The sequence below is a fragment of the Echinops telfairi genome, unplaced genomic scaffold (genome assembly GCF_000313985.2).
Source record: "Echinops telfairi isolate 266 unplaced genomic scaffold, ASM31398v2 ScPeMD7_7469;HRSCAF=8507_0, whole genome shotgun sequence".
Classification (NCBI taxonomy): Eukaryota; Metazoa; Chordata; class Mammalia; order Afrosoricida; family Tenrecidae; genus Echinops; species Echinops telfairi.
Window position 1 is genome coordinate 3,488,374 of NW_022111372.1, and position 19,158 is coordinate 3,507,531.

The 19,158-nt window shown below is 35.8% G+C and overlaps 1 long non-coding RNA gene across 1 annotated transcript in view; it reads left to right on the top strand.

Moving 5' to 3' along the window:
- The first annotated feature begins 3,549 nt into the window (after positions 1-3,549).
- LOC123521037 overlaps positions 3,550-19,158 on the top strand; it is a 92,090-nt gene continuing 76,481 nt past the window's right edge. The window contains exon 1 of the long non-coding RNA XR_006679531.1: positions 3,550-3,612. This is a non-coding gene — a long non-coding RNA (uncharacterized LOC123521037). The remainder of the gene's footprint in view (positions 3,613-19,158) is intronic.

The following is a 19,158-nucleotide window of genomic DNA, read 5'->3' on the forward strand; positions in this document are numbered from 1 at the left end:
AGCAAACTGCAGCCAGTGAGGGAGCAGAAAGAGCACTTCTCACGGGTGTCAATCCGGGCACACTGGTGCAGCAGCTGTGCTAGGTGCTGATGAGGATTACCCCAGGAGCCAGTTGCGGTGTTCTGTGTGGTTGCAGAGACAACTGGCGCTCTCAGGGGATCACTTTGATGGAGATTGCAGCAATAATGCATCCCCACTGGTGCCAGCGGATATGGTGGTGATGCCGAACAAAATCAGTGCCAGATAAAATCAGAAAGTAATGAAAAGCAAGAAGCGATCTCATTTTAAAATCTTAAAGTGAACGAGGGAAACAAATGTCTCGGCTGGTTGCATTCACTGGGCAGGAAAAGGAACTGGAGGAAGGGGTGCCTTTAATCAGAAAACTTGCACAGTGCCCTATCTGCTCCTTTGAGAAGCATCCGGGTGTGTTGTGAAATAAAGTTGCAGTGTAGGCATGTTCAGACCTTTATTTGCTACATCTACGAGGAAAGGTTTTTCGGTTGTTGTTGTTTTTTTTTCTTTCCTTCGCTCCCTCCTCTTAACCATGAGAAGCCAGAGTTTGCTGTGCAAACGAAACAGGCATGGCAAGAATCAGATTCACGTTGGGCGACTCCTCACATTCCAGGTCCTCGTTGCATTAGGCAGCACAATCCCATCTCTGGGTGATGGGCAGAAAAAGTGGGCAGTTTGCCAGGTAGACGTTTCCATGACTCCCAACCCCCAAAGGTGATGCGTTTTTCAGCTAATTCAATGAAGAGTGGGCTGCACTTTGGGTCTAAAGGAGACAATAGCAGCCTTCGCAGTATCAGCAGAACGGTTGATGGGAACGCACTCCACATTTGGCAGAGAATCACGTGACCTCACGACTGCGATTTTGTGATGGTGCCAACGGAGACTTGGGAGGCAGCGACCGTCCTGACTTTTTCTTCTCCGCTCGCATGGCTCAGAAAATGGTGGATCTTAATACCTGACTTTAGCCAGATTCAGCAAGCGATTGAGCTTTGAAGCACAGCTTCGCCTTTATTCTGGGTTTTTGGCAGGCCACCAGGAGGCTGTCCCTTTCACGCCTGATAAATCCTGCTGCTTGTCTCGAAGTAGAAAAAAGGAAAAAGGGGAGGAAAAAGGAAAACATAAACAGAATATTGAGGCAGAACAAGTGAATTCTCAACTTGTATGTGCTTTGGGGTTTGCTTTTTAAAAAAATGGCTGCTTTAATTATTGATTGATTTCTGGAATAGTAACACCCTTCCTAGAATCTGAATAGTTTTGTTTCGCTTTTTGGGGGTGGGGAGGGGGGTGAGAGGGACGTGTTACTGAGCAGGCATTTGAACTGGGCAAACAGGGCGTCAGCAGCAGTGAACTTGAGCTCATTGCAGCAGTGGAGCAAACTGGCGCTTAGCCTTCCGGGCCCTTTGCTGCAGGAGACAAACCTGGGCGGAGCAGGCTGGACGCGTCCCGGGCTCCCCACTACCCCTCGGCTGCCAGTGGACAAGGTGGTGCAGCTGCGGCGCGGTGGTGCTCTGTGCCTGGAATACTGAGAAGGGTGGAAAGAAGACAAGCACCCTGGTTCTTTTCTCCAAGAAGTAACAGGAACCCTGAAGGGACAAAAAAAAAAAAATCTGAGGTTCGGCCGTACAGCTGGCAAGAGTGCTGAAAAATGAGATGCGGGCGCTGCAAAACAAAAACAAACAAACAAACAATAATTCAAACAAAAACAAACCCAAAACTGCAAACATTGATGTGCTAACTACAGAGACATTGGGCTTTTTTTTTTTGTTTGTTTGCAAAGCAGCTTTTTAAGGCAACATAACTCCATGAGTCGTCTTTAATTTTTATGATTTCATAAACTGGGGCATAACTAGCAATGTACTCCACTCGGTGAATTCGCACCTTTCGCAGCAGGTATAAACTTTCGTTATTTCTTTTCTAAGGTTTCTGTGATAGAAAGGAATCCTAGAACTTTCAATTTCCTCTGATTTGACTCATCCGCACTTTCCTCTGAGTAACTTTTTTCTCTTGCTGCCCTGTGCTAATCCGGACGAATATAGAAACTTCAGGAAGAACTAAGAGCTCTGGTAAAAAGACTACGTCGACAGTTCTGTTGTACACCGAGTTTGGGGAACTGCATTCGTGTGTTGTCTATGCCTTTTTGCTTGTTTTTTTTATTTCTGCTGAGTCCATTTTTGCGATCTAAGAAAGAACTTCTGGGTCAAGAAAGTACATCGCTGTCCTGTTATTCATGATTTAAATTGTGAAACAAGACACTTTTTAAACTTCTTTTTAGAAATATCATGTTATAATACGCATTAAATCGCTGATAAAATTATTTTGACAAAGTTTCATTTAAGTGATTAATAAGGCTCTCATCCTAACAGAAATGGGATAAAGAGAACCCAGTTGCTAAGTAGAAAATAAGTTTCTTTCAGAGAAATACTTTTAAAAGGATTGTTTAAAGAGCTTTTTCCCTAAGCAGTTGGAGGGGGTCAGGTATCTGTTGGTGTATTTTATTGTGATCAGTACAAATTTGCTCTTAGTGTATAACAACATACTGACTCACCAGATACATTTATTGTGTTTCACTTATTTGTCTGTTTTTAGAAGTAAATTTTGAGCGCTTTATTTGTTTATGGTTTAATATGAAAGGCTCAGCAGATGGGTTCCATATATTTTAATTTAAATAAAAATGTTTTTAACTTGTTAAAAAGAAATGCTTTTGAAATGCACAGCTTCTATCAATTCTATAATGTTTTATTAAGAAATGATACTATGTTATATTGCATAAAAGTAAAGTTTCAACACTGTTCTTCCTTTAAAATATGTTTTATTATATTGAAAATACTAGAGTGAACAATATAAAATATTTTAGAACTAATGGGTTTTGTTTTTTATATTCTTTAAAGAATTATAAGAAATTGTAAAAAACTACTCTACACTAATAACATTTTAAATGAAATGTTCCATTACATTTATGTGGTTCTTCACTATTTCAAAAATAACTGTTGTTCCTCCTTGCTGCATCAGCTAATCGATTGTCAACTTTCGCAGGCTTAATTAACGTTTATAAACCTGTTTTCATGTTTAAAGAACTTTTAGTTGAGAAAAACATTATTTTAAATGTTATTTTCAGGAGCCATTAATCTCTACACTCTTAATGATCTGATTAAGCCCCATGCCAAATCCAAATCTCTTTTCAGCTTTCACTACTTCATTGTGCAAAGACCTAGTCGTTTCTTTCACTGCCGGCAATGCCGCCTTTCACTTTCAAAACTGTTACTGTAATAGCAACGCCAACCAAAAGGAACGCAGACGTCCAAACTCTGAAACCACACTAGATGTCATATGAGGAATCTTGGGTGGGGCCCTAGGAGCATTTCTAGCCTCCAGCCCTCTTCCTCCTTGTTTGTTTTTTCTTTTTTTAAATGCTTTAAAATGTTTTGCCCGTTTTGAGATTGTGTTTTCGTCTTGATTCCCCACCTTCCTTCCCGGCACTCACCCAGATGCTCCGTTTAGCGAGCAGCTTTCTGATATTTCTCCTTTTGTGGTTGTTTTAGGGGAAAGCTTCATATGGATATGTGAAGTGAAGAAAGTGATCATAGGAGAAAATCATCTCAGGTAAAAATAAAAAGCAAAAGACCAAATTAATTTAACATCTTCAAAGAAAAAAATGATTTTCATTGTGTGTGGTTATAGTGATTCATTTCATATTCTTTCAAAATCTAACTGTTGGAATTTTCATTGAAAGTTTCCATGGGAAAATCTGTAATATTACCTGCCTTTGTGGAAGATTCTTTGCACGAGTTTGTTATCAATAAGCAGCTTATGACCTTTTAAGTATAAATCGTTATATCCATACTTAATAACATATTAGAGAGATGGTTGAGTATAAAATTATCTATTAAAAAAAGAAAAACTGTATTTTTGCATTTATTACAGTTGCAAGTAAATGTGACGGAGAAAATAAAATCATGCTTTAATAAAAATAATGATATGATAAGGGAAGTAAACCAACATATATAAACATTCTTACAATTATGATAAAATTTTAAAATATTTTACACTTAGACTCACAAATAAAGGCTGAAATATTTTTACTACAATGGAATGCATGATTATTTATTTTTTAACTATGGTTTCAAATAATATAGGAACTATTTAAAATCAAATAGTTGTGAAAAATGATGAACACTAAATGATCTATATAAAGAATTTAAATATTTTATTGCCTTTTAAAATTTGTAAAACTGAGAAAATTTACACGTAATATCAACTATTTTCACAATGAAGATATGATTAAAATGCTGAATGATAGTAGATATGAGTGGAATGATTATAATAGTTTTTTTGCAGTTGAAAAGCTTTAAAAATTATTTGTGGTTGGTTTTATGCTTAATTTGCTTGCGTTTGCATATTGTCTGGTGGCTTAAATGTTTTTTTGAATAAGAAGTTCCCTTTGCCCAAACCACTAATCAAATCACAGAAACATGCAATATAGTTTAAGTATATCTAATTTTAAATATAAATTTGCATTAATTTTGTTTTGACAAGGTTTCCTCTTTCATGCAATATTTCTAGAGTATAAATGATGATATGTAGTATTAGTTATACTGCTGTTGATGTGCCATTAACTTTCATTTCCTGGTACTAATTGATTCAAATATTGTAAATTTTAATCTTATTTCAACTCTAGGCACATATGTATATATTTAGAAATTTTAAATAACTTTCTGTTCTCTGCTTTGTCAAGAAGATCTAATTTCTTTTATGAGAAAGTTATAATGTTACCCATTCCTTAAAACCACTAACAAACAGAAATACTATAAGAATTAAAACAAACAGTCTAACTCTTACACAATTAGCCCAACAGTTAATTTGGTTTTCATTATAGGCTTGTAGTACTCGTCCATGCCTTACAGTTTCAGAACTCATGCATGCATGTGTGGATCCTATTTTTCCTCTTACAACTCATTGTTAACAAGAATTATCTCACTACAACATAGTCGCTATTAAAAGAAGTAATAATCTGTGAAAAGCTTTCAATAGACTGGTTTTGTTGTTCTTTTAGTTCTCGTGGATTTAGTTCAGCACATTTATGATGGCCTTTGACTTGGAATATGCGTCCTTAGACAGTTTAACAATTTCAAAACTTATAGTAAAGGATCGATATTATTATTTTTGCCTCCTCATATCACCAGCTTGTTACTGAACATTCAACATCTATAGGGAGATGTTGCCCGTTGGCATAAACCCGTAGATCCGATCTTGTGGTGAAGTGGACGGCGCAAGCTCGCTTCTATGGGTCTGTGTCAGTGTGGTAATCTGACCAAGCGCTAGCATTATACTGTTCAATAACATTCCGGTTAATTCCCTGGTAATGTCCAGTTGACCCTATTTTTATGTAGCTATGTATAGTTTCCGTTTATCCTATATGTAGTCCTCATCACCTGTCTTACAAGACAGGTTTCAAACGTCTACCACTTGGAAGGGTTTATAGCACCATGATTCAAAGTCAAATCAACCTGTAATACATCTTTAAAGAAAGTTGATTTTTTTTAAAAGAGTGGACTTCGAAGATTAAACCAAGATTTGAGTAGATTCTGAGTAGAAACTTTAGTTCAGACTTTTGTCAGTAGTGCACCTCATCCACTTCAGTAAGGAAATCAGAATCCTGGATTTTCTTATGACTGCGCCTATATGGCACCCTGGTGTTTCAGTGGTTATGCTGCTAACCACAAGGGTAACTCCCACCAGCTGCTCTATGGGACAAAGATGAGTCTGTCTGCTCCCATAAATCTTTACATTCTCAGAAGCCCTGTGGAGCAGTTCTACTCTGTCCGATGTATAGGGTCTCTATGAATTGAAATCAACTCATTGGCAGTGGATTTGATTTGGCGTTTGATTGAGCCTGCTTCTCTTGAAAGATGAGACAGAGTCCAGTTCTCTCTAAATATCACTAATTATTAGTAAAACTGTGTCAGGAGAAATGGCAGAAGACATATTATATGATCTATGCTAGAAACCCGAGAAGTGAGAAAAGTCCCATTAGAGACATTTTAGATTTATTGGTAAAATGCTAGCGTGTTGTGTCGACATCCTTCCCAAGTCCTCAGGTGCATGGCTGCCATACTGGGAGGAGCGGACTGGAGAACTGTAGAGTGTGAAGCATCCCGGAAAGCTGTGTGCCTCCAGGTTGAGGTAGTAGGTTGTATGGTTTAGAGTTACACCGTGGGAGTTAACTGTACAACCTTCTAGCTTTCCTTGGAGCACACGTGAGCCATCGAGGAATTCTGCCGCACGTTAAGCTGACTTAAGTCCATTTTCTGTGCAAGAAGGTAATGTGTCGTGAGCAATTTAGATGATTCCTTTTTTTTTAAGATTTATATGAATAAGTATTTTAGATTAACATTACATTAAAATGACCTTTTCAGTTCTGCCAACTAGTATTTCATTTTCGTGTAATTATAAACAATGGTAAAATTACATTCCTAAATGGGTTATTTCTTGCTGAACAACCATTTCTAAGAAAAGATGAGAAGTTAAAGCCATTTTTTCCCATAGATTCATGAAATTGATCACCAAGTTCTATAAAATGATTATTGATATCACTATTTGTTTGGGGGTGGGGGCTAATTAGACACTAGAGTAAAAAGTACTGTAAGTGTTCATTTTCATTACTCATTAATTGTGTTTTGCTTATGACACATCACTTTCTCTCTTATATTATGGTTATTTGTGTACTTTTTTCCCCTTACTAGACTGTAAGCCCCTTGAGGGCCAAGCCCATACCTTGTTTTTCATTGTATCTCTTGAACTATCTGGCACACTAATTGGATGACTAAAATTTAATGTCCTGGCAACTAATAAGGTGAATGAATAGAATATAGTATTTTACTCCGTGATGAGTTTCTATCAAATATTGCCCCGGAGGTCCATATCTGACTGGCGTTAATTGATCCTAAAATGAGTGTAACTTTCATTCCTAGACTTCACTTTATGAGGCATGCGTTTGATATGATTTTCACTCAACATAAACATATAGTTTAAAGTTTTGGAAAACTTTTTCTCAAGACTTGAGAGAATAGAGCTACCCTGTTTCCCTGAAAATAAGACATCCCTGAAAATAAGGCCTACTTACACTTTGGCCTCTCGCTGAAATATAAGGCATTGCCCCAAATGTAAGACCTCCCCAAAAATAAGGGCCCCGAAGCTACCTTAACTCTGGACTTTGGACCATAGAGGTGGGCGCCGCCGCACAGCTCACTGTTGGCCGCGGTGAGCAGACAGGAAGTGTGAGGTCTCTTTTAATTAACAATAAATAATAAATGTGTAGTGTATTCTTCTTCAGGGAAAAATAAGACATTCCCTGAAAATAAGACCTAGCGCATATTTAGGAGCAAAAATTAATATAAGATACTGTCTTATTTTCAGGGAAACAGGATAATTAATTTATATTAATAATTTCATTGAAATTTATGCTTCTAAATTTAGATATAATATATGTATGCCCTTAATGTATTTTTTCACATCTTTATTCCCGATGTTTATTTTTATTTCACCATCAATTTTAGGTAAAAGTTATATTTTAAGTCTCATTTAATTTTTAATATTATTAATTCAGAATTTTACATATTCTTGTACTTTATTTTTATTGTACCTTTTGTTTTTCTACAGTTATACTTGTGAAATGAATTAGAAGCAATTAAACCATTAACAAGTCAAGAAATTAATAAAATATAAGAATTGCTCATTATAATTTCATTATGAGAAGATGTTTTCTTTTGTTTAGTGGGAAGACATCTACCAATATTCCTTATATTGTCATTTTGGAGTCTATTAGTGACTGGGCTTCTTTGGAGACTATAAGCTTGCTGTCAACCTTAGTAGCACTGAATGCTGTGATTTGTGGAGAGGCCAGTTTACATAGCCCATGATTCAGTCACAGAATTAGATAGTAATTGATATTTGGACATTATTTTAAAATTCAATACATGCATAAAGAATAAAATATTTTTCCCTCCAAATATCTGTTGAGAAGCCTGAGATCCTGGCTATTAACTTTCTATAACACTCAAGCATCCAGAGTAACTCAGAATAAAGAATTATAAACAGTGATGATGCGGAAGGAACTTCTAAACCCCGGAACTTCAAAGACCTCAACAACAACAAAAGGAGTAATTTTAGGAAACTGATTATCAATGCTTTCAGGCAAAATTATTTGATTGATGCACCAAAGCAAAGACTCTAAGAATCCAATTCTCGCAAGGGTTAATAGAGAAACAACAGTCAAGAGGTAGGTGAGACAGATCCTCACCCCTAAAATAATGAACAAACAGGAAAGTGATCTGTTGGAGGCTGAAGCAATGCTCTACTGGTGGCGTCTTAACATAAAGGTGCATCAAGGCTTTAAACAATTACGTCTCCATAATTGACTTCTTGGTTTAGCACTTAAGATCCTGTGATCACTTTATTATGAATACATATATTCATGTATCTACATCCGTATCCATATTATATAAAAATAACTATATGTGTATTTACCATACATATATTCATGGTCACTTCTATGTGTGTGCATATATGTATAGTATTAAGGTGAATATATGTATATTTACCATACACACATATATGCATATTTACCTAAATAAAATATAAATTGCTTTAGAGGATCCATCATGTACACACGAATGGCCTAAATAGAACACTGTTGTCAATACAAGTCTATTTCTAAATAAGGCAAGAATTAAGTGTAGCACAAAAGCCGATTATGAAATGAATTTAAGTCGAATCTTTAAAGGAACAATCTATGATAAATATATAGAATTGTGGTACGTTCAGATCCTAGGTATGAAGTACTGCTGGTATTACACAAGAACAGATGAAAAGCTAGCTGTGAACCATTATGATAGTTATGCAGAAATCATAAGAATTCTGAAAGGTAGAAAATACACTGAGCAGCAACAAAGGAGAACTACTTCCCTGGAGGTTTATGAGAAATTATACTTTTGCCTTTGGTTTATAATACACTTTACTACTCAAGCTCTAACAGCTGAGTAATTTACTAAACATATGAGGGAATGACAAATATGCAAAATTACAGCAAAATGTATGAAATAAAATCTAAAGCTAAGACTACAGCTGATCTCAGTATCTAGAAACAGTTACATTTGGTCCAAGAAGTGAGGAGATGATATATGTTTAGAAGGTTAAATCCCACTGCTAATGAATTGATTCTGAATTATAGGCAGCGTAGAACTCTCGGTATGGCCTCTGAGTCTTTCAATATTTACAAGAGCTGCATCTTTCCTCAAAGAATAGCTTGTGGTTCTGACCTACAGACCTTGTGGTCAGCAGCCCAATACCTACTCCACACTACCTCTAGGCTCCTTGTTAGAAGGAAGAACACCCTTGTTGGGGGAAAGGCTATCCAGGACGCATTCCCCTAGAAGTTTTAAGTAGCCAAGTCCTACTGATACTTGCCCAGTCATCCAGTTACCATCCAGTCAATTCGGACTCACAGTGACCCATTTGTGAAAGAGCAGAATTATGCTCTTTAAGATTTTCAAAGGCTGAGTTAAGCCACTCCTCTCAGGAATCTCTGGGTTTTGTAGAACCACAAGTCTTTTCATTTGTAGCAAGCCCAATAGCTATTTGTGACACCCAGGCATTTCCATTGTTTCCAAATCAGAATGCCACATTTAATTAAGAGGAACTTTGGCGATTCGGAAACTACTAAATATCAGGGAATCAGAATCTTCTCAACTAATACTTCTGTAGTGGGTCACTAAATGTGATCTGTGGGCACTTTAGACTCATAACTTCTGATGTACTTAGAAAGCTTTGTGGAGCAAGAAGGAAGGCAGTCAGCCTCTGAAAACTAAAAGGAGCAGAGGGAGCTAAGGAGGGAGGAGAGAAGAAAGAAAAGCAAATGGCAAAGCCGTTGTGTCTCACCAGAAAAGTCTGATTGAGTTAAAAATATTGTGATCTTAATCACCTTTTCTTTCAGTAAATCCCATAATGCATCATTTGTGATTTCTAATTTTCAGTTGCTTCATGAATGTCATTAAGTGCAAATCCAATGTAAATAAATCTGAGAGCAGAAACCTATAAATTACTTGGCAATTGGAGTTAGTATTCTTGAAAAGCATCCAGCAGAACATAAACTGTATTATTAGAATGCATGAATCACTTTCTGTAAATAATCATTTTGTTTCTTTTATTCTCTATTATCAAGTGCTGACTCATGATCATAGGTGATTCCTCAAGATTCCCTAAATGATATATGATATAAAATTCTTTCACCATGAATATTTTCTTTACACCCTTTCCTAGTTTCTCGGCCATACAACACAGCAAGGCTGGGAGACTTCAAAAGGTTTGTGGGAAAAATGGAAAGAAAAGACAATGACATTTTCCCATGGACTCATTGAAATCCCCGTCGTTTTCAGTATATCTACATGGCGGTTGGCTTTTGTTTTTTGGTTTTGGTTATTATTGCTTGTTTGTTTTCTTAGATATTTCTTTTCCTCTGTTCCTAGCCCTTTAGGGAGCCCTGGTGGAGTACTGTTTATGTGTTGGGCTACTAAGCCAGAGATCAGCAGTTCAAAACCACCAACTGCTCCAAGGGAGAAAGATGAGACATTCTATTCCTGTAAAGAGTTACTGTCTCAGAAACTCAAAGGGACTGTTCTCCCTCAGCCCTACATAGTTCTGTTGGTGTAGTGGGTTATATGATGGGCTGCTAAACACAGTGTCAGAAGTTCAAACACACCAGTCACTAAGCAGGAGAAATATGAGGCTTTCTGTTCCCATGAAGATTTATAGCTTTAGAGGCCCACAGAAATAGTACAATCAGGTAAATGTGAGTCAGAGAACACTTGAGGGCAGTGAATTTATTCCTAATTTTATCCGTCTAATGAGGACTCCTATTAAGTACAAGAATTCAGTTCTTGACTGTTTATCAAAAGTTTGGGCATCTGAACTCATCTAGCTCCTTCTAAGGAACCCTAGTAGTAGGTACCTTAAAGCAGCTATTTTTATGTATTTATGTATGTGTTTTACATTACAGCATGAACAACTTTTTTCATTTATGATAATTTGTTAATACAATTTTATGAATATTTCTGTGTAGGTTAACAGAGGTAGCCTGACACCATCTAATTCTTCTAGCCTCAAGGTCATGGAAGCACATGTTCCCAATGGGCTATCAATGCATTGGATGATTTTCTTCTTTCCTCTGGACACAAGAGACCAAATAGTGGTACCTGATAGATCTGCCCACAAGTCTTGAAGACCCCAGTTGTTTCTCACCAAAATGTAAAACTTTGTTCTTGTGGGCTGTGTTATACCAACTGACCTTACTATTCCCTGAGATTTTGATCCCCAGTATTAGGATTATTTAGTACAATCCTTAAAAATCTACAGGCCAGTCTTCATTTGCCTATAGTTTTGATCTGTCTTAATCATGTTTGAAGTAGTTTATGAAATTAGGTACTTAAGATAAATGTAAATCTATTTCTTACAGAAAAAAATTTTAAAATCATTTTATTGGGGGCTCATACAACTTTATCACAACCCATATATCCATCCATTGTGTCAAGCATATTTGTGTATTTGTTGCCATCATCCTTTTCAAAACATTTTCTTTCTGCTTGAGCCCTTGGTATCAGCTCCTCATTTTTTATTATTCTTTGTTTTTAAAATCATTTTATTGGGGGATCATACAGCTCTTATTACAATCCATACATACATCCACAGTGTCAAGCACACTTGTACATTTGTTGCCATCATCCTTTTCAAAACATTTTCTTACTACTTGAGCCTTGGTATCAGCCCCTCAGTAATTTCCTTTTTAAAAGCTCCTAACCCCAAAATAGTGTTCAGCTTACACAAAACATTCACAAACACTGGTGAATTAAAAACAAACATCACAAAATAAAGGAAATAAAAATTTATGTGATATGATGGAGCAATTCTGCATTTCAACTTTTAACTGGCTAAAGTTAAGAATTAATAAGAAAGGGGGGTTATCACTTTTAACATTGTAACGTGCATACGTTTCTCTGATTTTTTAAAGTTGGCATCATCTGGGATGTCACTTCATTTTTAATGTAGACTTATGTGAAAAGGATGCCTTGAATAGACATCTCCCCATGTTTCTCCCTTACATCTGATCCTTCTTATATCCTGGTCCTGGTTATCCATACTCTGGATTCTTAGGGAACGTACTTGACTCCAGTTTAGAGTCAATTTAACCTCATAGTTTCTGTTATTTTTTATCTATTTTATGTAGTAAATTTGGAATATCAGTACTCTGTATGAATGTATTATATTCAGTAGACATTTAATAAATGGCACTTAATTGAAGTTAAAAATAAAATAATTATTCATAGGTTATGAGTAAACCCTAGATTTCAAAAAATGATCTATCCAATAAAATGCATCTTATTTATAGTCAATAGATTTTTTGATAGTTATTAATTTTGAAGTGCTATCAAGCACATGTTAATAAATTGATTCAAATTGGAGAATCGTGTTTTTTGTTTTTGGAAATGGACAGATAACACAGTCCGGTGTCCCTAGTATCAATATGATAGATTCCATAGTTCTATATTCCATTCTGTCTTCCCAAGTACCCGTATGCTCTTATTCTTGTAGACATAGAGAGAAAGCTAACTACTTTCTTGTTCTACTCTAATAAATGTCTTTCTTTTAGAACCCTGCTACAGGGAGAGGGAAGATGGCCTGGAAGTTGGTAGTGTATATTAATTAAAAAGTTTATATCTATGCTTAACTTATTTTTTTGCATTGTGTTAGTTTGGCATTGTTGCGTGGGAGAATTAAAGTCAATAAGAAATGAATCTAAATTCTGAATACTGAATCTAAATTCAAGACTGAATTGGGTTCAAATGAGGTATGCAAAATATCATTATGCAAGATCACTTTGCAAAAATCATAAACTTAAGTAACTTCAGGTCAGGCAGTATATTAAATCTTACTTTAAGGGAAGAAGACGTGGTACTGATGGAAACCCAAAAAAGGCACAGTCCTTCAAAGTATTCATGATTTATTTAATTTAGTCTAGTTTAAATTTGGATTCCAGACCAGTCAGTTTTCCATCTCTGCAAGTAAGGCATGGTACAGTGAAACCAAATTGTAATAAATCTGCTGTTGTTGCTGTTGCTTTTAATTAACCCAACAACATTTGTTCCATAGTTGAACAGTCTATAAATGACTCTAATTTGGAATATGAGTACTAAAATTTATGAGTTCTTTTTTATTCAGTACACAATAAAGAGCACTTGAAGGAAATTAAAACTGAATCAATGTTTATAGATTGTAAGAATTTAAAGGTCACCTGACCCATTTTCCAGGATGAAATTAATGACTTTGGAGTTCAAGGATGTTGTCCAGGGCAATGCACTTGTTATGAATAAATTCTAGATTTCAACAAAATGATGTATCCCGTAAGAAATACGTTATTTTTCAATCAGCAGATTTTTGATAGTTCTTATTTTACAGTGTCATCCAGTATGTGTGATGTGCACAAAATGTTGACTCTACTAACACTGATACTAGTGCTAGTATTTTAAATAGACCTATAGATTGTTGCAGCCTAAATATGTCCTTGTATGTAATTGATTAATACAAAATATTAACTGGCGAAATCAGTAGCAGTTATTTGCTTTAATATTGCAGTATTTTTGCTGACATAAATGTTGTAGAAGTGATAGTATCAACTAATATTTTGTAGCTTTATGTTTTCTTTTGCATCTTAATCTCAATGTACAATCAATAGTGAATTTGGTTATAATCCAGATTTTCAAGTAATTGGTGAGATATAGATATGATTTTCTGGTCAGATGGAATTCCTATAATTCTTATTTCTAAAGTAATTGATGGTATAGACAGATAGATGAGCAGCATTTCCACATCAGAAAAAAAAATAAAAGGTTAAATAGAATATGGTAAAGAGTAGATGCAATTAAAGTTCAAGTGCTTCCTTCTGCATGTAAAGTCGTACACTCAGGCTATTAATGTAGACTTCAAGAATGAGTCACATTGTAGCATGACTAATTATGCTTTATGTGTAGCAGTTTTTATTAAAATATATATGCATAAATGTGGAACTTGATCCATTCCATAGCCATAATATTTTCTGTCTTATTGTGTCAAATGAACTTCTATTTGGTAACATAGAAAAGGCACAGCCAACAAGTTAAACACTGAATCATAGAAATGGCACTAATTTGCAATATTCTACCCATTCTACCAGGTGTTATGGAAACCTCCTTTACCACAAGGGTAGCTGGTCATTTAATTGGTCTAGGTGTTTTAGAGAAAGGATTCTGATAATGTAACACACACTTACAGCACGCATTTTGTGAAAATTTGAACATTGGTCACATATTAGTTCTTCATATATTGATAAGCCAAAAACTTTTTAAAACTTTTGATTTGTTGATTACAGCTTAGTCTCTCTTGTTTTTATAGATCCCATAATGTACCACCTGAGATTTCTACTATTCAGTTGTTTCATAAATGTAATTAAGTGCAAATCCAATGTTAATAAATCTGATTTAGAAACCTGTATTAGCTATGATTTTGATAGGCTTTTAAAAATTATCTTACCTACATCTAATTCTATAGCATTTTTAAAGTGACTTGTTTCTAGTAAGTTGTCCAAAAATATCCAATTTAGAGACATACAACATCATTCTTTCCACATTCATTTTTCATTTGTTTTTGTTATATTTCATTAAAATATGCAATTGTAAATAAACTCAAGTAATATGTAAGGGTCGAGATAAAATGACTTCTTGTGAACAGAAAAAAAACAGAGGTGTTCTAAAGCTTTCTACAGAGATAGAAATAGTCTCTGCATTGTCCTAAACAGTATCCTCTGACCACATGTGGTGTTCGAGCGTAGGCAGGCATCCGAGGTTTCCAGCAACACCCGTTCCTAAATGTGTCTTTAAGTGGAATTGGTGCGTGAGTGGGAACAGGTGCGTATGGTTCTTATTTAGTCGGACTTCAGTGCAAGGAAAGACTGAAAACCATTTCAATGATCCAAAAGCTAAATAAACAGCACGTGAAGCTGGTTCTCTGAAGAATGTATTCCATCTAGGAATTCATTGAATAATGTCAAAATGAGGGAAAATTGACATAACATTAAACAGAAAGTAGGAGTTGTCTGTAAATCTGACATTAGATGGTAATCAGGGACTGATGGGCTGAACTTAAAATGTAGCTAATGTGACTAAAGACCTCATTGTAAATTAGTTAACTTAAATTTAAATAGCTAGATGTTGCTGGTGTATTGGGCAGCATAATTCTGGAAAGCAGCCCACCCGTATTTAACATGCTGAAGGTGACAGTGGAGATTGGTTGATTGCCTGTAAAGAGGCGCGGTGGTTAAGATGCTTCCTTTGCGGCTGAATTGGGAATATCTAGATTATCTGGTAGGAGACTGGTTTTGGAAGCTCAAGATGGATTTGGTTTGTCTTTTTTGTTTGTCTGCTTTGCCTCTATGTGAGGGTGGCTATCATTTGGGTTGATTTTAAAACTTTACTCAAAATGAACCAGTCAATGAGAAAATCATTACAAAATTTTGAACTTGTTCTGTTTGTGTTCAGTTGAGCCCAAACAAAATGGGAATGTCGTCATTTTGCTTCTCACAGTGGCCAAACAAAATGTTGGGAGCCATGAGATACCAGTAAATGTACTGAGTATTGGGGACTTTTGAAAATATTTATAGAATAATAATGTATGTGAATGTGCTCAGTTTTGAATTAAAAAGTTCCAGTTCTTATCAGTCTCTATAGGATTCCATGATTCCTTGATGATATTAAAATTAAAATGTGTGGTTTACTTTTTAATACTTTTTGAAAAACCGGTTGTTAATTCAGTAGTTGACTTTGAAACCCGTCTCTTATAAATATTGTAAACATATATTTAATGTATGTTAAATGTGTAAGGAATGTAGTTAAATCACTTAATGTAAAATTTTAAATATGACAGAAGATATAATTCATATGCAGTTGAATTAGATAGTGTATGCATAATTGAATTAATCAGCATAAATAAACCTGTGAAACATGATTGATAAAAGAAATAGTAGTTTAGTTCTTTAGAAAAAATTAAATAAAAGGTAATAGTTATCATCAAAATCAGATTTAAACATCCAACAGTAACTATTGAAAAAAAATCATTAAAAATATAAATTGAACTATCTATTGTATACTATCTGAATGCCATTAAATTCTTCTAATGTATGAATGGGCTCATTAAAAGGTTGCATTCTGGCTACAATACATGAAACAAAATAACAGCTGATAGCATATTCAATGAAAAAATTTTCTCCCATAGAATATTGGGGGAAATTTTATTTTTATATATTCTAACATAAAATATGTGCACCCTTAATGCATCAACATTTTCTTTTTTTTAACCAAAACATATTTTATTGTGAGCTCTTGCAGCTGTTATCACAATCCATTCATACATCCATTGTGTCAGGCACATTCGTACATATGTTGCCATCATTTTCAAAACATTTTCTTTCTACTTGAGCCCTTGGTCACAGCTCATTTCCCCTCTTCCACACCTTCCCTCCCTCACGAACCATTGATAATTTATAACTTATTATTTGTCCTTGTCTTACACCGACTGCTGTCTTCCTTCACCCACTTTTCTGTAGTTTGTCTCCCTGTGAGGGGGTCATATGTCAATCATTGTGTTCCCCCTCTCTCCCCCCACCTTACCCCTACTCTCCTGGAGTCACTACCTTTATTATTGGTCCTGAGGGGTTTATCTGTCTTGGAATCCCTGTGTTGCTAGCTCTTATCTGTATAAGTGTACATGCTCTGGTCTAGCTGGATTTGTAACATAGAATTGGAGTCATGATAGTGGGCAGGGGGCGGCGGGGGGTGGTGGTGGAGGGGATATGGATGCATTAAAGAAATAGAGGAAAGTTGTGTTTCATCAGTGCTATACTGCACCCTACTGGCTCCTCTCTTCCTTGTGACCCTTCTGTAAAGGGATATTCAATTGTCTGCAGATGAGCTTTGGGTGTCCACTCTGTTCTGCCTTCCTCCTCATGCACATCAAAGTTTTTGTTATGGGTCTTTGATGCTTGATACCTGATTCCATCAACATCTCATTATCACACAGGCTGGTGTGCTCCTTCCATGTGGGCTTTATGGCTTCTCAACTTCATGGCTGCTTGTTTATCTTCAAACATTTCAAATCTCAGATGCTATATCTTTTGATAGCTGGGCACCATTAGCTTTCTTCATCACACTTGCACTTGCTTATGTACCCATTTTGTTTTTAGCAATCATGTCAAGAAGGAGAGCATCATAGAATCCCGGGTTATTAGAACAAAGTGTTCTTGCATTGATAAAGTACTTGAGTAGAAGCCCAATGTCAGTCTGCTACCTTAATACTTAATGTATAAATATATTTCAATAGTACATGTACTAGTTTTCTATCATTATATATAATATATTTACATATGTACATGCCTGTATTTAGACCTTTATAAATGTTTTTTGCCTCCTAGTTCATTCCTCTATTTCCTTTTACTTTCCTCTTGTCCCATTATCATGTTAGACTTTCATTTGGCTTTCAGTAATTCCTCTGGGCTACATTGCACTTGATCAAGCCCCACAAGGCATCCTATGCCCTTCTCACCAATGAAATTAGATCACTTGTTGTTCCCTTGTCCCTGGGTTTGTTGACTCCCCGCTTCCTTTCCCCGCCTCCCCATCTCCTGTGTCCCCCTGAAACCATCAGTCATGTTGTTTTCTCCTCTGGATTGTTTATCTCATCTATCTTATCTAGGTTGACATGCAAAAACAATAATATGCACACAAACTAAACAAAGCAAAACAACAAGTTCTCCTAAATAGAATGTTCATTGAATCCCTCAATCACAAATCCTAAATGTACTCATACAAGTTATAATGGATTCTTCTGTAATAATGTTAGTTCTCTTTTAAAAGTGAGAACACTGCAGTCTGGAAGATTTGTAATTCACCCAAACCGCATGTATGGTGAATCCTGAGACTGAAACAGTTTCATTTATAAGATTTCTTCCAACTGCTTTGGTGTAACACCTCTACTATCAGAGACTCAGCAAGTTGGAAAAGATAGGCAGCTGTAGTAAAAGTTTAAAGCAAAATATGTTCTGCCTCATTGTAGTTAAAGTGCAGCCTTACTACAGCTGGTCAGCCCTCTGTGCCTCCAGAGACCATTTCTAGAGCAGTGTGTATTTTAATTTGGAAGTTAGACAAAAGAATATTTGGGTTTTGTTTCTCTTCTGATTAAAAAATAAAGCCAACACATTACAATGTACTTCACAAAGCACAAATTCATTTGCTCTAACTGGGAATTAATCAGACCAGTGTGGTGAATAAAATGTTGATTCCCATGATAAACTTGGGAAGCATCTTCTAAGGTATGGTTACTCCTGCCTTTTAAATGCAGAGGATTTCAAAACAATTTAGGGGTGTGATGGATTAGCAATGGACTATAACCTCTCCCTCACAACGTCCTTGAGAAGATAAGCATATCGAAGATTTGTGACCTAACGTCTAGAGCCTCAGAGGTGCCTCCCTTGCCTGTTCCCCTTTGCTCATTGATGCTGGATTGGTTCTTTCTTATTATTCCATTTCTTGCTTGGGGTTTTAAGATCTCTTAGATCTGGGGTTCTTAATTTTATTGCAGGAGCATCTGAAAGATAGACAGAATGAAGCATGATGCAGAGTAGTTTGACAAATCTTCAATGCTCTTAAAATGTTGTCATTACAATGGGCATTCGGTTTTTGATATGGTATGAGGGTGACCCTTGCTGCAAAAGAGCTTGATCTTTCATTGCTGACTCCTCTTGGAGCACAATTACTATACCCTGCTCCCATATGATACAGGGACCCAGGCTCTGGAGTCAGGCACACCTGAGTAATTCTTAAGTCAGACACAGTCAGTCCTACCAAAGTCAGCCATTCATCTTACTGGCTGAATATCAGTGTTAAAGTGAAAATTAAAAGACCATTATTGATAGATTTTTTGTGAAGGTTTAAAAGTATTTGTATGTATGTGTGTATGTGTATAAATGTATATATTTGCATATACATAGAAATACATACATATCCATATATATGT